This window comes from Parasteatoda tepidariorum, chromosome 9, assembly GCF_982258835.1.
Source record: "Parasteatoda tepidariorum strain Cologne lab strain chromosome 9, Ptep-v5.0, whole genome shotgun sequence".
NCBI classification, from domain to species: Eukaryota; Metazoa; Arthropoda; class Arachnida; order Araneae; family Theridiidae; genus Parasteatoda; species Parasteatoda tepidariorum.
The window spans coordinates 67,336,944-67,351,606 of NC_141763.1; the positions used below are offsets into that span (position 1 = coordinate 67,336,944).

Consider the following 14,663-nt stretch of genomic DNA (forward strand, 5'->3'; position numbering starts at 1 on the left):
CTGAATTTATTAACCTAAACTGTAAGCTGTAAGCTCTTCTGAATAGATATCTGATATGCTGATAGGACTGATTTCAGTCTTTTGTTTTTAGCAAGTGGTGTGAAAGCTACTTTTTAATCGACATTGGTATTGAAAACTAAGTCGAAATAGGAAAACTGTCGTAGCTTGCAAACCACAACTTTGAATAATAATTTAGATTTTAAAGATTAGTATTGAAATTATACACCTTTTTTAGTTCTATTGTTGACTAGAATATTATAATAAAAAGAATTAGGAAGTGTTTTTAAACGGTTATTGTATGTAGCTGATATTTTCTCTTTTGTGTGGGTCGATTTTATTGTAAATATTATAACTGTTGCTTTTTTTAAAATAAAATTCAAGGTATAATCTTGCTAGATGGACAGATATATTTGTATCAATTTAATTTTAAAATATATTTATAACGCTAGTCAACAAAAATTAGCTGGAAAAGTCCATCAAAGTAAAACTGCTAAAAATGCTTCAAGATTACGTATTTTTTTAATCTAAAATTTGTCTGGTAATTCAAATGAGAATTTAGAGCATAAAACGTAATTTAATTTTTTTAATATTTTCAGATAAAAAAAAAGTTCTTTAAATAAAAAATTTTTTTAAAAAAAAATTTCAAATATACCTATAATTAATTTTTTTAGATAATTTAATAATGTTTTTTTAAATGCATTAAATTGATGAGTCTAGTGCACATACGCCGAAAACAATTCTGATAAAAATTACTGTATTGTGGCATTCTTGAAAAACAACAACATAATTCTTGTGATAAAACCAAAGTATACTGTATTTAGACCACTTATTTGGTAATTTTTCTGTTCGTATAGTAGCTGTTTACCAAAAACCTAGTTTTTAAAATTATAGTTCTTATTATCACATATCCATTTGAAAAAAGAAAATTTTTACAGTTTTCTGGCTCTATCTGAACATTAAAATGCTTGATAATTTTGACTGACTCGCTTTATTAATGTTTAACAGTAAAATAAAATTTTATAATATGTAATAAAATCGCATAAATTTTAAAATAATAACTATGATGAAATTTTGTGATCTTATGATACCTTAGAATATGGTGTAAAAACATTTATACTGGTAAAATAACTTTTTAGTTTTGCATTTTTTTCTAAATGTGTGGTAATAAGAACGATAATTTTGAAAACCAGAATTTCTGCTAAACCGTTATAATATGAATAAAAAATTTACCAAATGTATGATTTAAATACCGTACATTTTAGTTTTTATTACCGGATTTATGTTTTTTTTAAACCAGAAATGTCAATATCATATAGTATGGTAATTTTACCAGAATTTTTTCTCCGTGAATGTTTCCTGAATGTTTCCGTATTTTCTTTCCTACATCCTTTAACTTTTACTTCCCCCCTTCCGAGTTTCATCCAATAATTTTTTAAGAGTCCTATGTAGTTCTGAGGATCTTTTTTCGTCGCTAGGAATTAACTGAATCAAGCTGAGTATTTTAGTGATACTGTTATTTTAGGAAGGTCATGCAATAAATAGTAGTTTTTAAATAAATTATATAATGCTGAATATGTTTCTTGTAAAATATAAATTCTTATAACGAAATATATGACTCAAATTTAGTTAGACAAGTTTCAAGTGCCTTTTTCAAATTTTTTTTATATAAAGTAAAATTTATCGTGAAATACATTTAATGCAGAAATTTTTTTATTCTATAAATATCGTTTTCAATTCTACGAACCTGATAGTTCTGCTGACCACAATTCTTGAAAATCTGTATTTCTCTTCTGTACATCCTTAATTTTTACTTCAACCTTCTCAATACTGAGTTTCAACCAATAATTTTTTAAGGGTCTTTTCTAGATCTGAGGACCTTGTTTCGTCGCTGAGAATTAACTGAATTAAAAGGAGTTAATTATTGTCTCAGTTATTCTTGGGAGGTTATAAAAAAAGTAGTAGTTTTAAAGTAAATTATACAATTCTTAATATGTAATTATCTCTTATAAAGAAATATCTAACTCGAATTTAGTTAGACAAGTTCTAACTGCCTTTTTCAAAATAAATTTTATGAAGGGTAGTATTTACATTAAAATTTACTTATTACAGCAATTTTTTCTCCTTTGAATATCGTTTTAGATTCAACATACCTGGTAGTTCTGCAGACGATAATTCCTGAAAATTCGTATTTATCTTCTCTACATCCATAACTTTTACTTCCACTTTTCCAATCCTGAGTTTCGGCCAATAATTTCTTTAGGTCCAATCTAGATCTGAGAACCTTTTTTCGTCGATAAGAATTAACTGAATGAGTTTTTTAGTGTCAGAGTTCCTTTTGGAAGGTAATAAAATAAGTAGTTGTTTTAAAAAAGTTATACAATGCTTAATAAGTAATTATCTTGTAAAATGTTGATGCTTATATAGAAATATGTGACTCAAATACAGTTGTTCAAGTTTTCCGAGCCATTTTCAAAATGAATTTTCTAAAAAGTAACTTTTATTTTGAAATATATTTAATACAGCTATTTTTTTTAATCCTTTAAATATCGCTTTAGTTTCATCGTACCTGGTAGTTCTGCAGACGACAATTCCTGAAAATTCGTATTTCTCTTCTCTACATCCTTAACTTTCACTTCCCCCTTCTCAATACTGAGTTTCAGCCAATAATTTTTTTAGGTCCTATCTAGATCAGAGGACCTTTTTTCGTCGCTAAGAATTAACCGAATTAGGCTGAGTTTGTTAGTGTCGCAGTTCTTTTTTGAAAAGAATTCGATAGCTTCATGCTGCCCAACGTGAAAAAAAAGGAGCTGGAAGTTCCTACCGAAATCTGGAAGGAAGTTGGAAGTGAGGGGAGGGGGTTGGAAGGATATTTGACACTGTCCAAAAGCTCCTTTGTCTATTCTTTTTATTTTATTCTTTAAGCTCTGATAAAACGATGCCTCCGTTAATAGTCTCCGTGATTTGGTTTTACCTCCCCCCTTCTCTACCTTCACTTTCGTCCATTTTATAGAAAGTACGGTACTGCTTAGCTTTTTTTTGTTCTTTTCTATAGACTATGAAAGAGAATGACCGTATTCTTTTATTCTTTTCGACACTGTTAATGGAATTCGCTTTAGTTTTAAAGATTTCTCTTTTCAAGTGTTCGATACTGATTGAGAAAGGTGTTGAAAAGGGACATTTTTTTCCTCTCCCCTCGGAGGGGAAGCAGTTCCATACTAGGTTCTATTTAATTTAGAAATTTCAGATAGCACAGGAAATTGATATCTGATACACTAGAATGAATCACTTGTTTAATTTAACGCAGGCTTTGGAGATATCTCTGTTACATTATTTTTATTGAATGATCTAATCCGAAGTATCAGAGTAATACAAATGTACCAGAACATGGTCATTATTGAAAGTTAAATATTCACACTCGTTAAAGTCAGTTTTACACAAAATTTTACATATCTTTAAACTACAATAATTTGTTCATAATTTAAAATTCAAAGCAAATTGTTCATTTGCTCATAATTTAGCCTTCACTTAGTTTAAAATTTTAAGATATCGAATGAAATTGATGTCTTATACGTCAGAATTAATCACTCGATTTATTTAACTCAGGCTTTGGAGATATCTCTGTTACATTACTTTTATTGAATAATCTAATCCGAAGTATCAGAGTAACACAAATGTACCAGAACATGGTCATTAGTGGAAGTTCGTTGAAGTCAGTTCGTATTGGAAGTTCACACTCGTTGAAGTCAGTTTTACACGATAAATTTTGCATCTCTTTAAACTACAATAATTTGTTCATAATTTAAAATTTAAAGCAAATTGTTCATTTGTTCATAATTTAAGAGGAGAATTAGCCTTAACTTAGTTTAAAAATATAAGATATCGAAGAAAATTGTTATCTTATAACTTAGAATTAATCACTCGATTAATTTAATGCAGGCTTTAGAGATATCTCTGTTACATTATTTTTATCTGAAGATCTAATCCGAAAGATTAGTGTAATTCATATGTATTTTCAGCTTGTACCAGAACATGGTCATTATTGAAAGTTAAATATTCACACTTGTTGAAGTCAGTTTTACACGATAAATTTTACATATCTTTAAACTGCAGTAGTTTGTTCAAAGTTTAAAATTCATAGTAATTTGTTTATAGTTTTCATTTGTTCGTAATAAAAAAGAAGAACTATCTTTCACTTAGTTTAAAAATTTTAGATAAGGATGAAAATTGATCTCTGATACGCTAGAATGAACCACTTGTTTAATTTAATGTAGGCTTCAGAGACATTTCTGTTACATTATTTTTAATGAAAGATCTAATCTGAAGGACCAGTGTTATACAAATGTATTTCCAACTTGCATCAGAACATTGTCAAAATTTTTAGGTATCCAAGTACTTAATCAGATTTGTGTAATAAATTTTATAAATCTTTAAAATGCATCAAGCTATTTATAGCATAATTATTATTTAAAAAGGAATTATCTTCTATTAAATTTGTAAATTTTGGTTCGAAAATTGATATCTAATCCGTTAGAATTCATCACTTTTTTAATTTAACTCACAATTTAAACATATCCCTCTCACATTATTTTACTGAAATATCTGGTCTTAATGTTACTCGCTGCAAAAATGTTCGGTTGAAATTTCGGTAAAATGTGCCGGCACTCTGTTTGCTGGTACACTTTACCGTGAAATTCATTTTTACTGTAAACATTTTCTGCAAAAATGTAATAAAAATCTTAAGTACCAACGTGAAAAAAAAGTATTTTTAGAGTAATATTTACTATATAATTGCTGAATCACTGTATTTAAATAAACGTTGCTGTAAAAATTACGTTATAATTATTACGTTAAAAATGGATTTTAATGTTAAATGAATTTAATGGATGCTGCTCTCATGAAGCCAGTACTTTTTACTGTAATTCGATTTGGATTTTACAACGTGCGTCAGTATTCAGAAACTGTATTATGATTACTTAACGAAAAAAAAAATATTTAAGCTCTTGTTAGATTTAAGAAATCTACAGTATCACGTTCTTAGCATAATTTAAAAATGAATTATCTCATATTTAATTTTGAAATTTTAGACAGTGAAGACTATAGTAGGACGTTCTTAGCATAATTTAAAAATGAATTACATTCTATTTAGTTTTGAATTTTTAGACAGTGAAGACTACTGTTCTTAACATAATTTAAAATGAATTATCTTCTATTTAAGTTTGAAATTTTAGACAGTAAAAACAACAGTAGGATGCTCTTAACATAATTTAAAAATAGATTACTTTCTATTTAATTTTGAAAATTTAGACAGTGAAGAAAATCGTTCTCTGATTATGCAAAAATATACCCCTTTTTCAACTTAACGCGTGATTTACAAGTAGCTCTTTTTATTTTTATTGTTACGCACCAGTATTTTCTATCTGTATCACGATTAGTTCAGGAAAGAGTTTAAACATTCCTGGTCTGTGAAGTCAGATTTGTGCATCTGTAAAAATAGATCTTTAAACTATAGCAAGTTGTTCAAAGCATAATACTAATTTAAAAAATATCCTTTTTTTTTTAAAAAAAAAATAAGAAATTTTTTTATAACGAAGGATATAGTTATTTGACATGTTAAAGTGAATCATCTGTTTAATTTTGTTCAGAACTTAGGGATATGTTTTTTAAATTATTCTTGAATTGAAAGATCTGATCATAAAAAAGTCATCATATTAAAGTTGCACTTCTGTTTCAAGTTATAATGTGCCTCAACAATAGTATTATAAATTAATTGCTATTTTTTTGTAATAAATTCAGAATCAATTCATAGCTGAATTTGTACATAAAAAATTATTTCATACATTTTATACTGAATGCTTATTTTGTTTGTGAGATAAACTCACCTATTGACTTCAACTAATGAGAACTGAAGAACAGAGAAATCAAAGAAAAATCCAGTGTATTAAACTTGCATTGAATTAAATATGGTAAAGTGTAAAGTGACTATACTGCTCTTAATTCATTCTTTGTAAATACTAGTTTATGTAGATTGGAATAGCAGAGCTTTTTCTATATTTGTTTTGGTCACTAGTTATGAAAATTTCTAACTTTTTCTAATACTAAGTAAAAACCTGTAAAGTGTTTGTTTAGGCACTAGTAATAAGTAAACAAGTTAAATGTCTGTTTATTAAATGATATCTACAGTATTTTTTAGTCACTATAATTGTAAAATAAATTGCAATTTCTAATAATTAACATTTATGGTGCTTTTCAGAAATCAAAGATAAGTAAGTAACCTGCATCATGTTTGTTTAGTTATTAACATTTAAAAGTTTAGTGTATAAATATATCAATTGATAGTGACAGATTATGTGGTATTTAAAATTTTGGAAGAAAAGCACTTTGTGGTACACTAGAAGTTAATATAAAAAAATAATTTTCCTTCTGACCTGCCTTATACACAATTTTTAAGTTTAAAATATTCTTTAAGAATAGCTTCTACCTTCTTCTACTTACTCTTCATAAGGACATAATATTTGTCATATTTACAAACAATTAATTCTCTAACATATTTTAGTTAATAATAGTTGTATTTTTATTGATTAGTAGTTACTTATCATTTTCCCCACAATTGTGATTTTTTTTCTTCTTATTCTTCAAAGCTACTTTTCGTTGGGATCCTTTGAATTTAAATAATTCTTTTTAAATTGCAGGTGATCGTGATTCAATTCTGAATTCGATCAAAGACCTAAATTGGCAAAAAGATGAACACATCTGTGTGTCATGGAAGATAGGTAATGGGGTTATCAACTTAAGTGTTGACAATACTTTAGATCATAGTTGGTAGACGCAATAAGAGTGTTTAGTAGGCTTTTGGATTAACAGAATTAGGTAGCCAAAAGAGCCTCAAACTGATCACCTTTCTCTTCAAGACATCTAATGATTTTATATTTCTATAATGATTTTCTAACATTTAGCAAAGTAACACTTACCGAAGTAAAGCATTTCCGCTACAGCCCGTTGTGAGCCAGGAGAGACATGAAGGTTGAGGATTCACAATTTTGAGATCGAGGGTATGATTGTGACAATGTAGTCAGTACTGCGAGCAATGCTGATTTTACTTCTTAGATCAGTTGGTACCCACAGATCTCAAGTAGGGTAGACTTCCAAGCAGCCATCGAGGATCGAATCTTAGTAGCTTTAATCGAGTAATTCGGCTCGTATTCCTTTGCAATATATCCAGGATGGCTTAGTGGTTAAGGCACCGCACTGTCCTTGTGTAGAACTGACAGGTTCGATTCCCAGTGATGGCTTGAAGCCTACCCAGCTTTAAATCGATGGGTGCCAGTTTGTCTGGGAAGTATAGGTGGCCTTTTTAAAGTGCTGACTACTTTCCCACAATCATCTAATTGGGCACGAAATCGTTGATCCTTTATCCCCGTGACACCCCTACAGACAGTGGGCTGTTGCGAGAATAGTAGCTGCCTTAGTAATTAAATGAATAAAATAATGAACTGAGAAAAGTTAAATAATTGTATCTTAAGTTTCATAAGATCACTTTTCTTTGCTATTTCGTGGTACGAACTTAAGACATTTTTCGTTGAATTTTTAAATCTTAGTCTCTTACCATCCTACGCCATCTCTTGCTATAATGGTATTCTAGAATGTGTATATTTCTCGAAAATTCTAGAATCTGTTCACCGGTTGTTCTGCACTGATAGCTTAAAGTAGAAATTCATAAATTGCGACAGAAAAATTTACATTCTTTTATAAAGAGTTTATTGAAGAATATTAGTGATTTGAAGGAAAACGCAACAACTTTTTTAAGTAAAAATAGTGCTTGGTTTACAAATTAATACTTAGCTTATATTAATCATATGAATTAGCACAACATCAAGCTAATATTAATTAACATGAGAAATAAGTTTAAAAATTCTTGTTTTATAAATTTATTTATTTGCAACATAAATTATTAGGTTTGTATGCTTGACTCATGACCAATTTGTAGACAATCGTATCGTATTTAGTTTGAAACATTGATTGAATGTATAGTTTAATGGCACAAGATCTGAAAGCGGCAATACTGCGCCAAACTTAAGTGGCATAATTTACTCATTGTCAATAAATCAAAGAGTGTTAAAACTTAAAGTATTTTCAAAATAGAGATTAAACAAAAAAAAAAGAAGTAAAATGATTAGAAAGCATCGTGAAACGCATCTTTACTTAAAATAATTATCTCCTAAAGTGATTTCTAACAAACACAAACTCAAATGAAAACTTTTAGCAAAAATAGATCAAGAAACGTAATGAATGAATGTGATAAATATGGATCATCATGCTATACCAGCCAGAAGTAGCTATACTGCGACAAATTAATCGCCATTATTTACTTATTGTCCATAAACCAAAGAGTGTTTTAACTTTATTTTCAAAATAGAGATGAAACAAAATAAAAGGAAGTCAGATCACTAGAAAGCATCGTAGTGTGGAACCGGTATTTACTTAAAAGAATCATCTCCTAAAGTGATTTCTATCATACACTTACAAGAATGAAAAACTTTTACAAAAATAGCCCAAGAAACGTAATAAATGAATTTAATAAATATGGATCTTAATGTTATAGCAGCCAGAAGTAGCTATACTGCGCCAAACATAAATGAAATTGCATAAACAAGGTATGAAAATTCAATAATGTAATAAACTAGGTTTGGTGCAAAAAAAAAGAGTAAAGATCACTAGACTACTTTGGGTTAGTGAAACCCGTGTATATCTAAAGAATGTCTTGAAGAATTAAGATAAGTTTGGAAAATAAAGATTTAAAAAAGTTTAAACAAAAAGTAAGGTTAAGTTTTTTTTCTGTTAAGATGTCCTAAAAAAGATTCTTTAGAAACCTGTTGAAAAAGAGTTACTAAATCCAATCTAAAAATATATGTTTTTTTTTAAATGTATTTTATAGGTCAAAGATAGAAAATATTTTAATTCTCAAAAAATGTATATGGATATTTTTAAATATGTAGATACCAAACACTGCTGCCATTTGTCTATCCCAAAAATATCTATAAAAGATTACTTGTATTGAAATTCTGAGAGCGAACTTTTTCGATCAATAAAATTCTCACAATTCCGTTTTTGGTACAAAGCAGAACAAAAATCAGAAAAGTTAAAATTTCACTCACAGAATTGAAAAAGTTGACAAAAATGAAATAAAAAAAGAAGAGGGAAAGCGCTCAATAATCGAAGGAGCATCTTCACCTTACCGTAAGAGAAAGAAGAAAAAAAGAAAAGAAAAAGAAGAAAAGAACAAAATCTAGGGATTGGACCTTCGGACGGGAACGCATATATTGCCATTCTTCTTATAATACTAGAATTTAAACATTAAATAATATAAATAAAAAAGTGGTAGATACTGGGTTTCTAAAAAAAATAAACAAAAAAGTTTCGAATTGGAAATCGCCAAGACCAAGTAAGGGGTAGGTGAGGTATGGGGGTACGAATAAATCGAACGAATGGAAGGGAGGGAGTGAATTTTACTTCACGTGGTGGTGAGCACGTGAGCGATCGTTTGGTGGAAGCTGACCAGAGGAATCGCTGGAGCAGAAGGGAATGTCTGAAGACTAAAATGGTCTACGCCAAACCGTTACGGATAATGGTTCTCTCTGTCTCTTTCTCCATCCTTCGAACTTTCTTTTTTTCGATTTTCCCACCTCCTCTCGTCCCAGGTCACGTGCTCTTTTGACCATAAAAGGGGATGGAATATGGGGGAGAAAGCGTAAGAAAAGAGTCCAGTGAAGGAATTTGAAGAATGAGCCCACCGCGCATGAATACACAGCAATCTGAATGTGCTACGAGGTGTGGAGGAGGATGCTGATCTTAGGCATCCATGGGATTGTAAGAGGATGGAAAGAGGAGACGAAAGAACTGTGAACTGGTCATTCGAGATCGCAAGGAATAGGTTATATACATATACATATATAGAAAAAAAGCTAGCCAGTTAAACAAACGTCCAGGGGTGGGAAAGGAAATTTCGAACAAAATCGATTAGAGAAATCTTTTGCTTTTCAGAGATTTTCATTCCCCTTCGCAGAAACGAATGCCTTTCTCCAACAGTTTTTTTCTTTCGTATTGTGTTCGGATCGAACATCTTTTTCGAATATTTGCTGAGCTATTTTGCTTTCGTAAATCTTTGGCGTTATCAAGAGAAAGGAGGCGAAGTGTTTAGGAAGCGTAAACATTTCATTTGGCTTTGAAACCAGGGACTTACAAGCTTATGGAATTGAAAGTTTTGACTCTCTTCTAAAGTCAAGTTTTCGTTTTTTTAAAATTGCTTAAATTTTTGAGCGAAAAATTTTATCAGAATTTCAAAAATAAAATGGGATTATATTTTTCAATAAAAATTTGCATCAGTTTATATAGGCTGTTCACAGTTTTCAAAAATTTATAACAGGAAAATATTTAAAGTTAAGGAAACAATTATTGCAGCAAATTCATGTAAGAGAACACGAAATTTTCTCTCAGAGTTTCTGATTATTATTCAGAAATATTTCAACCGATAGGGCTGCGGAAATTAAACAAGAAATATAAATAAGTAAATAAAATAGAATGCAAAAGGAATAAAAAAAATATTGAAATTACACCACAATTCTTTAAAATCTTTTAATGAATAAAAATCTTGTTATTATACATTTGACATTACTGCAGCTTCCTCGTAAAATTTCAGTTAAATACATTGTGCTACTGCTGCTGAATCTTAATTTTATGGGAAAATTTTCTAATACATTGTTTTGTGTTTACTTCAACTTATTTTGATTGTAATTTGAAGTTTTTAATAAACATACCTTTAGTTGGCTCTTCGGATTGAGAAAATCGTAACTTAGAATAAAGTCGATATATTCGATGATTTTTCTGTTGTCTGTACAAAAAAACTTTCTTTTTAAAAATATATTTCTATGATTGCTTATAAAAGGCACTCTTTATTTCAACGTAAGTATATGAGTTCAAAATACGTAGACAATTGAAGAGCTCTGTGAAAAAAACATATTAAACAACACATTTAAAAAAAACTAATTTTATCAGTTTTAGAAGTATTGCTATGGTCTGTCGTAAGTACGGAAGCATAAATTTATTTCGCCATGTTTTTTGTGTTCCTAACTGAGAAAGATAGTTTTCTAAGTAGCTCTCAGTATTTTCTTTTCACAACTGATTTTCTCAATACACACTTAACACATAGTTACTTTATATCTTTAGATTTTGAAAGTCTAAGTCACTAGGATACCATGAGTTTCGTATTGTCTTCTTAAAATAACAAATTATTTCAATACATCACTTAACATGTTGTTTTTTTATGCTCTTAAGCTTTTAAAGTCAAAATTACTAAGATATCATGAGCTTCTTCGTATCTCCTTTCTATAATAGTAGATTTTCTCAAAATATCACTCAAAATATTCTCAAAATATTTCTCCAAAATACCTCAAAATTCTAAATTGCTTGGATATTATAAATTTCACGGTGTTTTTGCTCCATAACTATTTTTTTTCAATATATCACTTAACATGTGCTTTCCTTAAGCTTCTAAATTTTTGAAACCTTAGTTGTTTGGATATTGCAAGTATTTGAATGTTTTCGTTTCCTAAATCCATTTCTCAGAATATTTAACACGTTCTCCCCTTAAGCTCTGAAATTTTAGAAACTTATGCTGTAGCGAAATCGAAAACTTCTTGTTATTTTAGTTCTATAACTGACTTTTTAAAATACCACGTAACATGTTCTTAAGCCCATGAGTTTAGGAAATTTAAATTGGTAGGCTGTTGTAAGCTTCTTGATTTTTTTGTTCCATGACAGATATTTTCACAATATCACTCAACATGTGATTTTTTAAGCTTCTGATTTTTTTAAACCGTAGTTATTAAGAAATCGTCATCTTCTCTTTATTTCATAACTGATTTTTTCACAATATCACTTTTGTTCTTAAGTTCTTGAATAATAGGAATCTAAGTTGCTTGGCTATCACAAGCTTCGAGCTGATTCATCAGCCTCAATTTAATTCACCAGCCAGATAATTCATCATCCAGGCTGATGATTCATCAACCTTAATGCAATCACGAATGAGTAAATTCTTCATTCTTATTTCATTCCCCAAAATTTTAGCTAACATCTGTCAATGAAATGTATTTTCTTGATTTAAATCTTACACAGATCACGATCTCACAGATTTAAATCGGTTACCTGGAAAAAAATAAAAGGAAATCCATATATTAAAAATCCCCACTATAAGTAAATAATTAAAATTTACTCTTATCTTAGATAAATAATAGGGAGATAAATATAAAATATGGAAAACAAAAAGTATAAAAATTATTATTATTAAATCATAAAATCCAAATTCAATTTCATATAAAATAAAAACAATTAATCATCTAACAAGTAAGACAATACAATAATATGTCCATTGATGTACTTACAAACAATATACAAAATAAAATGTCCATTTTTGTTCTTTCACTTGCGCTGTTTTTTGCTTCAGTTAATCATCCGGTTAATAAATTGTTAAGCACCATCTATTTATTGTTTTTAAGCTTGAAATAATAAAAAATAATTGCTTTAACACAAACTATTTTCATTTTGGTGAAAAATAAGTAACATAGCAAAGTTTGTTTTTAAGTTGTTACAGAAGCTCTTTCCGTGTCAAGTACAAAAAAATAAAATTAAAATAAAATAAAAATAAAAAATTTTTAAAAAATCCAGGGGGCTTCAAATATAATTTGGACGTCTCTGATATAAATGAGCCATTTCATATTTCGTGTTTTTTTTAAATAGTTTTATTAAAATTACATAAATATAATATATTTTTGAAAGACTTAAAAATGGGAATCAGGGTTTAAAAAGTTTATAATCATTCATATAGTACTATTTAATTTACATGATTGATTGAAAATGCAAATAAAGATAGATTGGCTATTTTATAGTAATATAAATAAAACATATTCAAATTGTTGAAAATATATTGAAAATTTGGGTCGTGCTGCTAATTTAAAGAGTTAGAAGTGTTAATAAATTTTATAATCAAAAGCATATTATTGTTCAATTTCGATGATTTTTTTATGAAGATTAACAGTTTTCTTTCATCACAAATCTGCACATGTTAAAAGTCTTTAGACAGAGAAGCAAAAATATGAGGTTGTATGATAATTTAAAGGAGTAAAACAGTTAATAACTTTCATGATGAATGCTATTTAATAGATCAATCTACATGACTTTTTTTTAAAAAAAATTTGCACTTTCTTTGTATCTCAACTTTATAAGTCTTTTGAGAGGGAAGCAAAAATATTTAATTGTATATTGATTTAAAGGAGTAAAATTGTTAAAATCATTTTATAATATATATGGTTAGTAGGGAATTGGACTCAAGTTTGTGAGAATGGGAGTTCGAATTCAGCAGGGCGAAGACTCCACGCGTAGTAAATGGTGACTGGTGCACGTTAAATATGTTGGGTCACAAAGTCCTCCATGTTATTACTACAATTTATACCTCTGAGGGTACTGAATTTTAGATTGATTGTTCTCTGGTTCAGATCAAAATTACGATTATTTGATGTATGAATGGGTCTGCCCTATAAACGGGTGTGATGTATGGGTGTGGCAGAAATTAAATTCTTGGACAGAGATGGCGATACTGGAAAACAATAACAATCGCTCCTCCCAATGCCTTAATGGCCTACTACAACAACAATAAATAATATATTTTATTTTTGAATGCACATTTTTCGTGGATTAGTAGTTTTATTGTATCTCGAATCATAATCTTTATGTTAGATTAGCAATTTCACTGTATCCTCAATTTACATGTATTGAAAATCTCTTACAAGGAAAAATTGGACATCTTTACTGTAGTTTAAAAAATTAAAAGTGCTAATAGAGTTTACACTGAATTGCATTTTGGTGTTATATATAAATACTATATATATTGGCAATATTATCTCAAATCTACAGATGTTTAAAATCTCTAGTAAAATACAAAAAATGGGTTTATTCGATAATTTAAAGGAGTAAAAGTATTTTATTGTTTAATCAAGATATAGAGATTTTATAGTATGATAAATTTATGCACAGTAAAAATCTTTTGATAGAACAAAAAATGTGGTCTTTAGGATAACTTAAAGAAGTAGAGTTTTTTTTTAACAAATAGTATTTTACTGTTCAATCCATACAATCTTTCATATTGATTGGCAATTTTATTGTATCAGGAATTTGCATATTTTGAAAATTTCTTGAAAGGGTAAAAATGCGTAATGATAGTTTAAAAGAGTAAAAGCATTAATCGTGTTTGTACTGAATAATATTCTTGTGTTACATAAAGCATAGTACAATTAAATTTTATAGTGTCTCAAATTTAAGTTTTTAAAATCTCTTGAAATAGAAGAAATATGAGCTTAGGGAGTCATTTAGGAGTAGAAGTCTTAATGAAGTTAATAACAAATAGATTTTGCCAACCAGGTGGTCGAGTGGTTAGCGTGCCTGACTGCGGAGCTGATGGTTGCGGGTTCGATTCCCGTTCAGGGCATGGGTGTTTCTTTCTCTCTCTCTCTCTCTGTGTTTTATGTCCTTTCTTCTGTGTGATTGTGTGAGTGTGACCCGCCCTATGAACGGATTGGTGGTTGTGTGAAGTGGGCGACGCTGCTCCACCGCCGTTG

The 14,663-nt window shown here is 29.1% G+C and overlaps 1 long non-coding RNA gene across 2 annotated transcripts in view; it reads right to left on the reverse strand.

The window, feature by feature from the left end:
* Window positions 1-10,614: 10,614 nt before the first annotated feature.
* Window positions 10,615-14,663, reverse strand: part of LOC107437847 (uncharacterized) — a 339,730-nt gene continuing 335,681 nt past the window's right edge. For both annotated transcript variants that reach the window (XR_015429297.1, XR_015429298.1), the window contains one exon: window positions 10,615-12,198. This is a non-coding gene — a long non-coding RNA (uncharacterized LOC107437847). The remainder of the gene's footprint in view (window positions 12,199-14,663) is intronic.